General features: G+C 36.4%; 1 non-coding gene and 1 pseudogene across 2 annotated transcripts; one reads left to right on the top strand and one right to left on the bottom strand.

Annotated features, from left to right (window-relative positions):
* The first annotated feature begins 3,933 nt into the window (after nucleotides 1-3,933).
* LOC143631617 (protein kinase PVPK-1-like) lies at nucleotides 3,934-6,558 on the top strand (annotated as a pseudogene). Its single transcript, XR_013153394.1, has 3 exons — nucleotides 3,934-3,978; nucleotides 4,088-4,948; nucleotides 5,690-6,558. The product of XR_013153394.1 is annotated as a protein kinase PVPK-1-like (transcript).
* Nucleotides 6,559-7,429: 871 nt separating this feature from the next.
* On the bottom strand, nucleotides 7,430-7,501 carry TRNAD-GUC (transfer RNA aspartic acid (anticodon GUC)). Its single transcript has one exon. It is a non-coding gene; the product is annotated as a tRNA-Asp (tRNA).
* Between the last annotated feature and the right edge of the window lie 4,504 nt (nucleotides 7,502-12,005).

The following is a 12,005-nucleotide window of genomic DNA, read 5'->3' as shown; positions in this document are numbered from 1 at the left end:
CGCGAAACGATGACATTTTGTGAAGGTGGCTGTATCAGAACCCATCGCGGTACGCGATGGGTGTGTTGAAGATCCCATCGCGGTACGCGATGGGAGGTTAATGAAGTTTGACTCATGGTCAACAGCGGTACGCGATAGGCTGTAGAAGACCCCGTCGCGTACCGCGACGGGAGTGCAGACGGAAATTTTAGGTTATATCTTCTTTTTCATCAACACATAACCCTAACTCGGTTTTTACGAACAAAAGGCGATTTCCAGCAGTCCTATAGGCGATTTCCACTATCCTAGCTCGTGTCAAGATCCTACATATGATTTCTATCATCCATGTTGAAGATTCAATGATGTCTAGGCTCGGCTAATCTCTTAGAATCGCACCCGGGATGTATAGTTTGTAACCATTTACAGTTTTTCTCATGTGATTAAGAATACTTATGTTTTGTTATTGATGATTGATATATGATTATTGATATTTAGTATTTCTGTGTGTTCGGTCGGTTTAGGTTTATGTTGGTCTGAACGATCTGTTACCAGTTGCTAGGTAATTAGTCATATAACTGTTTGGTTAGATTGAATATGATAAAACGTACAATTACCCTTAACTGAGTCACACTGGCAAGGACTGTTTGATAACCAGTGTCGTGTGTAAAGTAATTGTTGACGTCTAAGGTTTTGTCTGGTTGATCAGTTTTCAGTTAATCGTTGATAATCAATCTATTAGGTTGCATGAGATACTGTTTGGTTGCTTACTTGAATTCCCGGGTGTGGTTTGCTTTGTTAACTGCTTAATACTTGTTTGCTTGCGCGTTGCTTAGTTCTCTTAATTCAAACTATTGCTTGTGTGATCAGCACTAAAAACCATTACTTCATAATATTAAAGTTGCTTACACGAATACATTGACCACATACTCCTTGTGATACGATACCCTACTTGCTCTAACTATTTAGAATAATTAGGTTTTTTGATTAACCCCAGCCAGGGGTTGTGCCCCTTGGACCCCGCTAGGGGCTGCCGTCCTAGAACCCCGCTGCCAGGGGCGCTGCCCTCGGACCCCCGTTCGTTGTGGGCTATAGTAGAAACGTGATATGGGTAGTGATAGTTAATCGTTACGTGTAATTGTTATACAGTTAGCCGTACACATCTCACGGAAGGAGTAAACATCAACAGTGAACGTAACCGGGTTCAGGTGAGTTTCTAGCCCCATTCCTTGTTATGTTTTCGGGGCTGTGTGCATACTCGATGTGATAGTTAATACACTTACCCTAATTGGTAAGTGTATGCCATGTATGATTATATGATATCTATATATGTCTTGAATGAGAATGAAAGCTTGTCGGTACGTGAACGATCTTCGGATATTGCACGTACTGTCAGGTTAATAAAATAGATATGAATATTGTATGTAACGTACAGATGATTTCTTGTCGGTACGTGAACGATCTTCGGATATTTCACGTACTATCAGGGTATAAATATAGATTTGAATAATGCATGTAACGTAAAGATGATTGCTTGTCGGTACGTGAACGATCTTCGGATATTGCATGTACTATCAAGTTATAAATATAGATTTGAATATTGCATGTAATGTAAAGATGATTGCTTGTCGGTACGTGGACGATCTTCAGATATTGCATGTATTGCCAAGAATAGTGATTGTCTCCTTATATGGATATTAAATAATAAATTATGTACCGAGTTCCTTCTACGGATAATATATAGAGTGTTCCTTTAATGGAAAGTATGGCGTTTTCTTTAATGGAAAGTATAGTGTTCCTTTAATGGAAAGTACAATGTTCCTTTAATGGAAAGCATAGTGTTCCTTCTATGGAAATATATAGGATGTTCCTTCTATGGAATTTATACAGAGCGTCATTCTATGGAATATATATAGCATGAGCAATAACCATGGTTCTTTTAATAGATACTATGTGACATTCATCATATGGATATTTATATAAGGTTAAGATGTGTATATATGTAAGATATGTGTATGTATTGTATGTCGCCTGATTAACTAGAACTCACTCAGCGTAGCTGACTTTTAGTATGAACGCAGGTATACATGTTTATTGAGAGAGCATGAGGGGGACACATGGCATGGATTGAACAGCTGACATTTGAAGATGGAAAAAATGATATTTTAATATGATGATTTATGTTATGGTTTTAAAGAAAAGATTAAATGTTTTGTAATAAACGGTTAAAGTTCTATATTCCGTGAAAGTTGTAATAAACTTTGATTTGTAGAACTGTGTTTATGAGTAAATCCGACGCTAAAGTAGGGCTACCGAGAACAGGGCCTTACAGTTCATTTATAATGTTAACAAATAAACAAAACCACACACGAACATCACTCATTTGTTTAATAAACAAACATGACAAAAAAAAAGCGTTGTTTGTTTAGTTGTTCATATTTGATTGTGTGTTCAATTAATACGGATGAACACAAATGTGTCTTGTTCATTTTGTTTTATTAGAGTTAGATTTAGAGTTGAGTTTAAAGATATGGGTTCGTCTAAAATTTCATTAGTCTTTACTTGAAGCGTAGGACTCGAGTTGGACACCCGTTGCAATCTTGTGTGTGTTGATATCGTTCTCGTTCGTTTACCTAGTGAGTTTCACAACCCATTTTACTTAATGATTTTTGCATGAAAAACATGTTTAAATCACGCACATAAAAATGTTTTAAAGTATTATGCAATGTAAAATAAGGTTTTTTTTTTCCTATCCTATAAAGTCCCAACATAACCATTTAAATTGTTTATATAGTCGTTGGATCGTATGCATAGTACTATTTAGCTCGACAACCCCTTTTACGTTTGGTCGTTCCAACCATGACTATGTGTGTTCAAGTGAATGCATATCATCTAGTTTTCCTCATTTGTGATAGCACGTATGGATAGGGGCGTAACTTATGTAGTCAAGGTTTGGTTATGCACTTATTTTATCACATCATCATTCGTGTGCAAATCATTTAATCATTGACGTCATTAAACCTGTGAACTCACCAATTTTTTAGTTTAACCATTTTATAAACATGACACTGGTAAAACCAGACACTATGCGATAAATTTAAGTTATAATGAGAAGTGACATCTCTAGTATATTCTCGTTAAATAATGTTTTGACACTTTATCCGTCACGCTTTGTAATTCCGCTTTAATTGGATGTGAAAAATGTCCTATGTAACACAAGCACCAATGTCGAAATTGTTAGGACCAACATCAATATTCACTTTTATTGTTTTTATGGTTTTCGACCTAAGTGATACTCCGCTATGATACATATACACATTTTTTTATAGATAATACAAATTATATTGTAACATTTGTAAACAAAACCAGGAGATTAACAATAAAAAAACAAACTAAATTTGTACTAAAACAATAAAAAAGAAGAAAAAAAATCTTGTATCAAAGTTTTTATAAAAATTTAAAACATAAAATAACCTTATTTTTTTAACAACTCATTACCCTCGTTAAAAAAAACCCATAAGGTAATCGGGAAGACCGCACAGCACAGACGTTGAAAAAGACCTCGAAAAGAGACACGACACGAGGGACTGTTCTAAGGATAGAGTTAAACCACAGGGCTGACTTCCTAAATATAAATAAGACGACGGCTTCATTGTACCCTTTTTTTTTTTGAATGTTTAAACTTTCCTCCTACTATTTACATTAAACCGCCATTACCAGGGATCGAACCTGGACCTCTTACCCAAAGGCCAAAGCCATTACCATCCCACCAAAGTGGAGATGGCATTGTACCTTGTTCTTGTTCTTGTTCTCCCGCTTGCTTACTTTACTCGCTTCTAGAGAAAGAAACAAGAGTAGCACAGCACAGCACAGCACAGCACAGCACGTTCGCAGATTCCTTTCCTTCTTCTGCAAATAATAATAATAATAATAATCATCATCTTTTATCCCCAATACTCGTTCGATCGGATCTGTAATGACCAAGTATGAATCCTTAATCAGGTATGTATGTTTTCCCCAGTTTATGATATGATGAACCCTAATGCCAAACCGATTCGATTTAATTAGGCCCATAACTGTTAAGAGTTATAGATCTTACTACTGTCTGCAGATTGATTTGAATAATTGAATGCATTCACTTGTCGATGGAGTCAGTTCTTTATCAGAAGGATATAATCAACCGGGTCAAACTAAAACCCGCCCCCCCGAAACCCGATTCGGGTACTTCTTCCAAACATAAATCAAACCACAATGCTATTCTTGATCAAACCGCGAAAGAGTACTTTCACAAACAAATTCAAGCCTTGGAAGCCAAAGCAGCCGGGATCAAACCCGATGAACCTGAACCTCTTCCGGAGCCGCGGTTTTGCCCGAGCCCGCAAAGTAGCCTATACTCCATCACGAATTTCACTGAAGCGAAACAAAGTTTCACCAACACGGAAATAAGTGAAAACGAAAGTAGTGTCGGGAAGTCGATTGATAACAGTCATGTAGAAAGCAATAAGACGAGCGGGTATAGGGAGAGTACGGGGAGTGATGTGAGCGAGGAGAGTAGTTTCACCAGCGCGATGTATAAACCGCATAAACAAAACGACACGCGATGGGAGGCGATTCAAGTGGTTAGGGCAATGACTGACACGGGCATGCTGGAAATGAAGCACTTTAGGCATTTGAAGCGCTTGGGGTGCGGGGATATCGGGAGCGTTTATTTGTCTGAGTTGATCGGGACACAAAGTTTTTTTGCTATGAAGGTTATGGATAAGGCGGCTTTGGCAAGTAGGAATAAGCTGTTAAGGGCGCAAACAGAACGGGAGATTTTGCAGTCGCTAGATCACCCGTTTCTTCCGACTTTGTATACGCATTTTGATACCGAGAAGTTGTCGTGTTTGGTTATGGAGTATTGCCCAGGTGGTGATTTGCACGCGCTTAGACAGAAACAACCTGGAAAGTATTTTTCCGAGCATGCAGCAAGGTTATATTTATTTTTACATTTGCGTTCAGAGGACACGTAACGTGTTGTTGGAGAGAGATCAAACGGGTTTGGGTCAAAACATATCGTTTTTGTACCAATTAAAACAGGTCTGGTTGGGTTGACCCAAAACACCGTCTGTTAGATTGTTATATACACAATTCGTGGGAATGTGTATTGGTCGGCTTGTTCAGTTTTGGGATCAAACCGAACCAAAAATCGAAAATTTGGTTTTTGACCTTTTGACACTGTTGTTTTATTTGGTTTTTTCGGTTTGGGTTCGGTTTTCCCATTTGGGCTCAATTTTTGGGGCAAAATAATGAATTTGAGGCTAAATCTTTGTATTAATATTTTATATATTACTTAACATTCCAAAAAAACAAATCCATAAATTTGGTTCAGTTTTTTTTTTTTTTTTTTTCTGTTTTAATTACATGTAAAACTGAAAACGAATCAAAAAGTTGGTTTTTATAAAAACATAAAACCAAACCATCATTATTTTGGTTTTGGTTACAATTCGTTCTCTTAGGTTTTATTACACGCAATATTGGAAAATCAGTTTTTACGCAAACATAAAACCAACCTGTCGATTTTTTGAGGTTCGGTTATTTTTGGTGATTTTTGTTATGGTTCGGTTTTTACCCTTTCATATATAAATGGACCGAAACTATTACGTTTAATTCACATGCATTGCTTGCTTAATGATTTTTGTATAACTTATTACAATTATGACCCAAATTATAGGTTCTACGTAGCTGAAGTTCTCCTCGCCATGGAATATCTACACATGCTCGGGATCATTTATCGAGACCTTAAACCCGAGAATGTTTTGGTCCGAGAAGACGGTCACATAATGCTTTCGGATTTCGACCTCTCATTAAGATGCGCCGTGAACCCAAAACTTGTTAGATCTACAAACCCGACCATGGACCCAAAGAGCTCCGGCTACTGCATCGAACCATCATGTGTGGTTCAATCCGCGTGCATCCAACCCTCATGCTTCGTCCCCCGATTCATATCCAAATCCAAAAAAGACAACAAACCGAAACCCACACCGAAACCCAAAACCGAAATCCCAAGTCAAGTCTCCCCCCTTCCCGAACTCATCGCAGAGCCAACGAGCGCGCGATCAATGTCGTTTGTCGGTACCCACGAGTATTTAGCCCCCGAGATTATTAAAGGCGAGGGTCACGGGAGCGCAGTTGACTGGTGGACTTTTGGGATATTTCTTTACGAGCTTTTGTTCGGAAAAACGCCGTTTAAGGGAAATGGGAACCGAGCCACGTTGTTTAATGTTGTCGGGCAACCATTGAGGTTTCCTGATTCACCGTCCGTTAGTTTTGCAGCTCGGGATTTAATAAGGGGTTTGCTTGTGAAAGAACCACAACATCGGTTGGCGTATAAACGAGGGGCGACCGAGATTAAACAACACCCGTTTTTTCAGAGCGTGAATTGGGCACTGATCCGCTGTGCTACTCCGCCAGATGTACCGAGACCGGTGGAGAAGGTGGGAGTGGATGTGAAGCCTTAGGGTAGTTACTTAGAGATTGATTTCTTTTAGTGTTGGTTGTTGATGGATTCTAATGAATGAAGAACATGAATCTGTGTTTTTTTTCTTTGTTATTATGTTCATGTGGGCTTTTAATTGCCTTGTTTCAATTAATTTATTAATGTTTAACAAAATCTAAATAATGTCAATTCTTTTTATTGTGTTACTTTACATATATTAACCCTAATACCAGCTTCGTATTTGCTAATGTAAAAATCTTAATCCTAACACAGGCGTGACTTGTGTAGCGTGTTTATCTAAACGCGGGTTAAAGGGGGCATAAATGGGTCGTCAATACTTGTTAGGCTGTAATAATAATGTTAAGAAGTAACGTTCGGATTGTGATTCATTTGACCCAAAAGTCCGTATCAAGGTCTTATAGACCAAATGTCAACAACCTAACCAATTGAAGTACCTTGCAAAGGTTGGAAGTAACAGGTAATGCAGGATCACTTACTAATAATGGTAGACTGGTAGTGAATTATGAACCCAACATGACTACATGACTTGGTCGGGAACGCTCATGTTAGACTGGGGCCTAGCAATGCTTTGAATTATTGTTATGTTTTAGTTTGTTCTTTTATGTGTTTTACCCACTGGGGATCAAATATTAACCCAAATAAACTCACGTTTAGGTAACTGAATTGAAATTGAAACTTAAAAGGCGAGGGCATGTCAAACCTATAGGCTGGCATATGCAGCTCCAGCCAAAGGTATTCTTCCTGGCATGATTGCTGATGATGGATCATTCCAGCTTTTTTTTTTAGTCTAATTTCAGTTTCATAACCAGTTAGGGGGTGTTTGGGATTTTCCTTATTTTTAACTTACTAAAATGGTGTTTGGGAACTGCCATTTCAATGCTGTTTATCTGGATTGATCTGATTAAAATTTGGTGAGCGTTAAAACTAAAGATTGACAAAGAAAATTATTACATTCGCCGTTGCCGGGGATCGAACCCGGGTCACCCGCGTGACAGGCGGGAATACTTACCACTATACTACAACGACTTCGATGATAACATTTAATTTTGTATTTTAATGTCATGGTAATAATCTACAAAACAACATTTTTTTGTTTGTTGTAATTCTATGCTTCTGAATAATCTTTTTTTGATCCGTACTTGTTTTGATGCAAAATCGTTATGATAGCCTCGTTAAATTGTTCCTAAATTAATCAGTACACAAGATTTCATTAAATTTTTGTTAAAATATATAGTTTTCATTTTAACTAAACGTCTTAAATCTTTTGAGAATATCAAAATACAAGCACATATAATATTTGATTATAGGATTGTAATACATTCTAAGACCAGGTGTAGTGGTCACGTTGTTGGCCAACGTTATGTTGAAAACGCGGGGTACACCGCCCCCCCGCGTTATGTTGAAATTTTTTTGTGTGCGTTTTAGATACAACGTGAGAATGGCACGCAGATACAAAAAAAATGACGTTGGCTTGGAGCCGTTGGGGTTTTTTAAAAAAAATTAATTAATTATATTTATACTACATAAACAAACCAAACTCATATTTTTAACACATTCCTTCCAATCTACCAATTTACACAAATATTTATATCTTTTACACTAATATTTCTACCATCATGTTTCCAAACAACAACCAAAATATTCTCGGTTTCGGTCAATATGCCCGTCAAGCCAACCAAAATCCATAACCGAACCAATCTACCGCCCCGACGCCAACCGTACCCGTCCCGCAAATGTATGACCCGCAAATGGCAGCGTACTTTGCACTTATACAAAACTCTATGCCAAATGCGGTGCCCGGTTTCCAAAACCCAATGACAAACATTTTTGCTATCCGAAGGCGACCCGATAGTCCAATATCTAAAAGCCACTCGACGAGCAAAAATTTTAGAAAAATATAAATGAGTTTTAGTTTTATTAGTATTATTTATGTTTTTTTATTTTTAATTTGATGTATTTTATTTTAATTTAGTTTAATGTATTCTTTATTTGGAAGTTTAATGTAATTTTTAATTTTATGTTAATTTATTTAAATGATTTAGTATTTAAAAAAACAAATAAAATTAATAATGACTGGGCGCCACGTGGCGCATAACCCCTGGTAGTGGAGAGTTATGACTACAGCCTGTTTTTGTACAAAATCATAACTCTGACTGGGCGCCACGTGGCGCATAACCCCTGATGGTGGAACTTTATGACTACACATGGTCTAACGCAGAGCTTGTATTTTCCATTGAGATTGTTTCTGATGGTTATTAGATTGGTTAAATAGACGATGAAACTTTTAATCACCATTAATTTATGTGGGAGACCAATGAGACACAAATGAAACAATAATCCCTAAATTATCATGTTGAGAGATACGCACTATTTTGTGTTATTTCTAAACGCAAATATACTGCAGTTTACGATATTTACAAGGCAAAAATTTAAGCTTGAAAAGTTGTGTACTAGTGTATATCATTAAAACATCACAACTAATAAACTCATTTAGTTTATATCACATAAACTGAGTTTATTCATAACAATATTTCGATCCAAATCCGCTGGTTTACTCGGACTTCTTCGTACAAATGGAGATTGACATATAAAACATATCTTTATAAACACAGAGTCAATACTAAGTGAATACGTACCATTTTAAATACCCGTTTGTACTTGAAAACTAGGTACAAAATATGTCAAAGCATCTCTAACATGTATTTAGCATTTAAATCATCAATTCACTTATGTGTATCATCATCAAACTCATCACATAAATAGCACCGTTTCGTTTTATCTTGCTCAATAGTAATTGTACAAGTATTAACTTTCTATGCAACGCCTTTAAGGTTTATAGAATTCGTTCATGTGAGTCAATGTTGTTTCCAACTCATCAAGTTCTTTGAACTCATTTTAAGAGTTGGGTCACAACCTCCTAATATGAGATTCCTAACCTCATTAAAGATCCAATTTTGTAATGCAAAATTTGAAAGAATTTTTGTTATGGAGTAGAAGAAATAAGAGTATGGATTTGTAATTTTGGTATAAAAAAATGAATAGGGATTTATTTATGTATATAGGTAAAAAATTTATTTTTATTTTCTTATTAATCTCGAACAAAAAGTGATTGTTAATTTCTATATGTTTGGTTCTTTCATGAATACCTAGATTATTAGATATATGCCTAGAATAGATGCCTGGTTACCGGAGAATAGCGGTGTTGGTCCTATGGGAGATGTTTCAAGTTTTCCAAAAAGCAACCGAACATATATCTATCACTTCACATGTAAGACCCTTCTTGAATGCTATTTGTGTTGATCAATGGTCCAAACATTTAATTTAGAGAATAAATTACTTTACTTTAATGTGAATAAAATTTATGTTTGTTGTAATTTACAAACGTGACTAATTTTTAACTTTTTTTTTTAATTTATACATATAATTTGTGTGTGTATCAACCTTTTGCATATACATTTTGCATGCACGATTTATTTGTAGGATAACTACCAAAACACGCATGTTGACTTGAGATATTCACAAAATAAACCTCGAAAAGTTTTTTTCTTTTTCTTTTTAATATTAAAATAGGCATAGTCAATCACATCTTGACACATATAAGGGGCTAACACATGATATCTTGTAAACTTAGTTGGCAAAACTATATTATGACATAATCGGGCTATAGAGGTGCCTAAATGACGATGAACGAGCTCCAACATTGCTCTACAATTCTTTTATTTTTTTTCTTGGAAAAGACAATCCGTGTGCAACAATGACCAGGCTAAGGTGAAGCCTTACCATCACGTCTGGGCAACCACAATTGATGAGGGTAGGGCAACACTAGAGGTCAGCTATCAGATTAGAACATAAGTTGAAACATGAGTGAGATAATCATGAAACGGGTTAAGTCTTGGCCGAAAACGGAAATAGAAACGGGTTAAGGACGATATACTGATATAGGGCCATAATAAAGTGTTAATATTGTGAAACGTAAAGAAATGAGGATAAAGGGACTGTATGCATCAGCTCATTCGATTACATGGGCACATTCAATTACAATATACCCGTTCGATTACATGTATACATTCAATTATAATGGTGACGTTCGAATACAATATTAAACTCGAATACAATGTTATAATTGATTACATCATGAATCAATTACAAAGTGTATATTCGATTACAATTGAGGACTCGCATACCTTGTGTCATTCGATTACAAGGAACATATTCGAATACAAATACTTAATCAATTACACAAGATTCAAATACATGTACATATCCGCATACAACAAGGGGCTCGAATACACATACATTAGATTACAATGAATCTTTCGATTACATTGCATATGATCGATTACTATGTACTCGAATACAAGGTCATTCGATTACACATGTACATTCGATTACATCATGGTCATTCGATTACATTATGGTTCGAATACAAGGTCATTCGATTACATTGACGGATTCAAATACAAGATGTCCAATCGAATAAACATATATAATCGATCATGTGACCATATTCGAATACAGTATATGGTTCGCATACAATGTACATAGTTGGATACATTGATGATTTGCATACAACTTATATACACTCGATTACAATACAATATATAAGTATATATGCACTCAAATTTAGAGAGGAAGGAAAGAAAGGAACTCAATGTATTCGAATACAATAGTGTATGAAGATAAAACTGTAATCTAAGTAATTTCTAATTGGATACAATACCCTGTACATCCATTATATAGACTAGACTTAGCCATTTTGGCTTAATCCTAAATAATATATTTTAGGCAATTATTGATACATGTAATTAATTGACAGTTAGCCGAGCACAGTTAAAGAGAGTATTAACAGTTAACGGAGAATGTAACAGAATCCAGGTGAGTTTCTAGCCCCATTCCCTTGTTATGTTTTCGGGGTTGTGTGCATACTCAATATGAATGTTGCAACCAGAACGCGCATTTCGAAAACTTAGCATACAACTTCTCTTTCTTCAGAGTCTTCAATACCTCCTTCAGATGCTCAGCATGATCAGACTCGCTCTTTTGAATAGATCAATATATCGTCGATGAAGACAATAACTGACTTATCCAACATTGGCCGACACACCCTATTCATCATGTCCATAAATGCTGCCGGAGCATTTGTTAGACCGAATGACATTACGAGAAACTCGTAGTGTCCATACCGCGTACGAAACATTGTCTTAGGGATGTTTGCCTCCTTCACTTTTAGCTAATGGTAGCCTGATCTGAGATCTATTCGTGAGAACCAACTTGAACCTTGCAGTTGGTCAAACAGATCATCAATCCTTGGCAAAGGATATCTATTCTTTATCGTAAGCTTGTTCAACTCGCGATAGTCTATGCACATTCTCATACTTCCATTTTTCTTCTTCACGAATACTATTGGTGCGCCCCACGGGGAAACACTTGGTCTAATGAAACCCTTGTCGAGGAGTTCTTGCAGTTGGGACATTAATTATGTTAGCTCGGACGGTGCTAAACGGTAAGGTGCTTTCGCGACGGGTTGGGC

Source organism: Bidens hawaiensis, unplaced genomic scaffold (genome assembly GCF_021521415.1).
Source record: "Bidens hawaiensis isolate Kalapana, Puna unplaced genomic scaffold, B.hawaiensis_p1.1 tig00006131_1, whole genome shotgun sequence".
In the NCBI taxonomy this organism is placed as follows: Eukaryota; Viridiplantae; Streptophyta; class Magnoliopsida; order Asterales; family Asteraceae; genus Bidens; species Bidens hawaiensis.
Note: the sequence above shows the minus strand (reverse complement) of the source record. Positions and strands in the feature narration are given on the sequence as shown.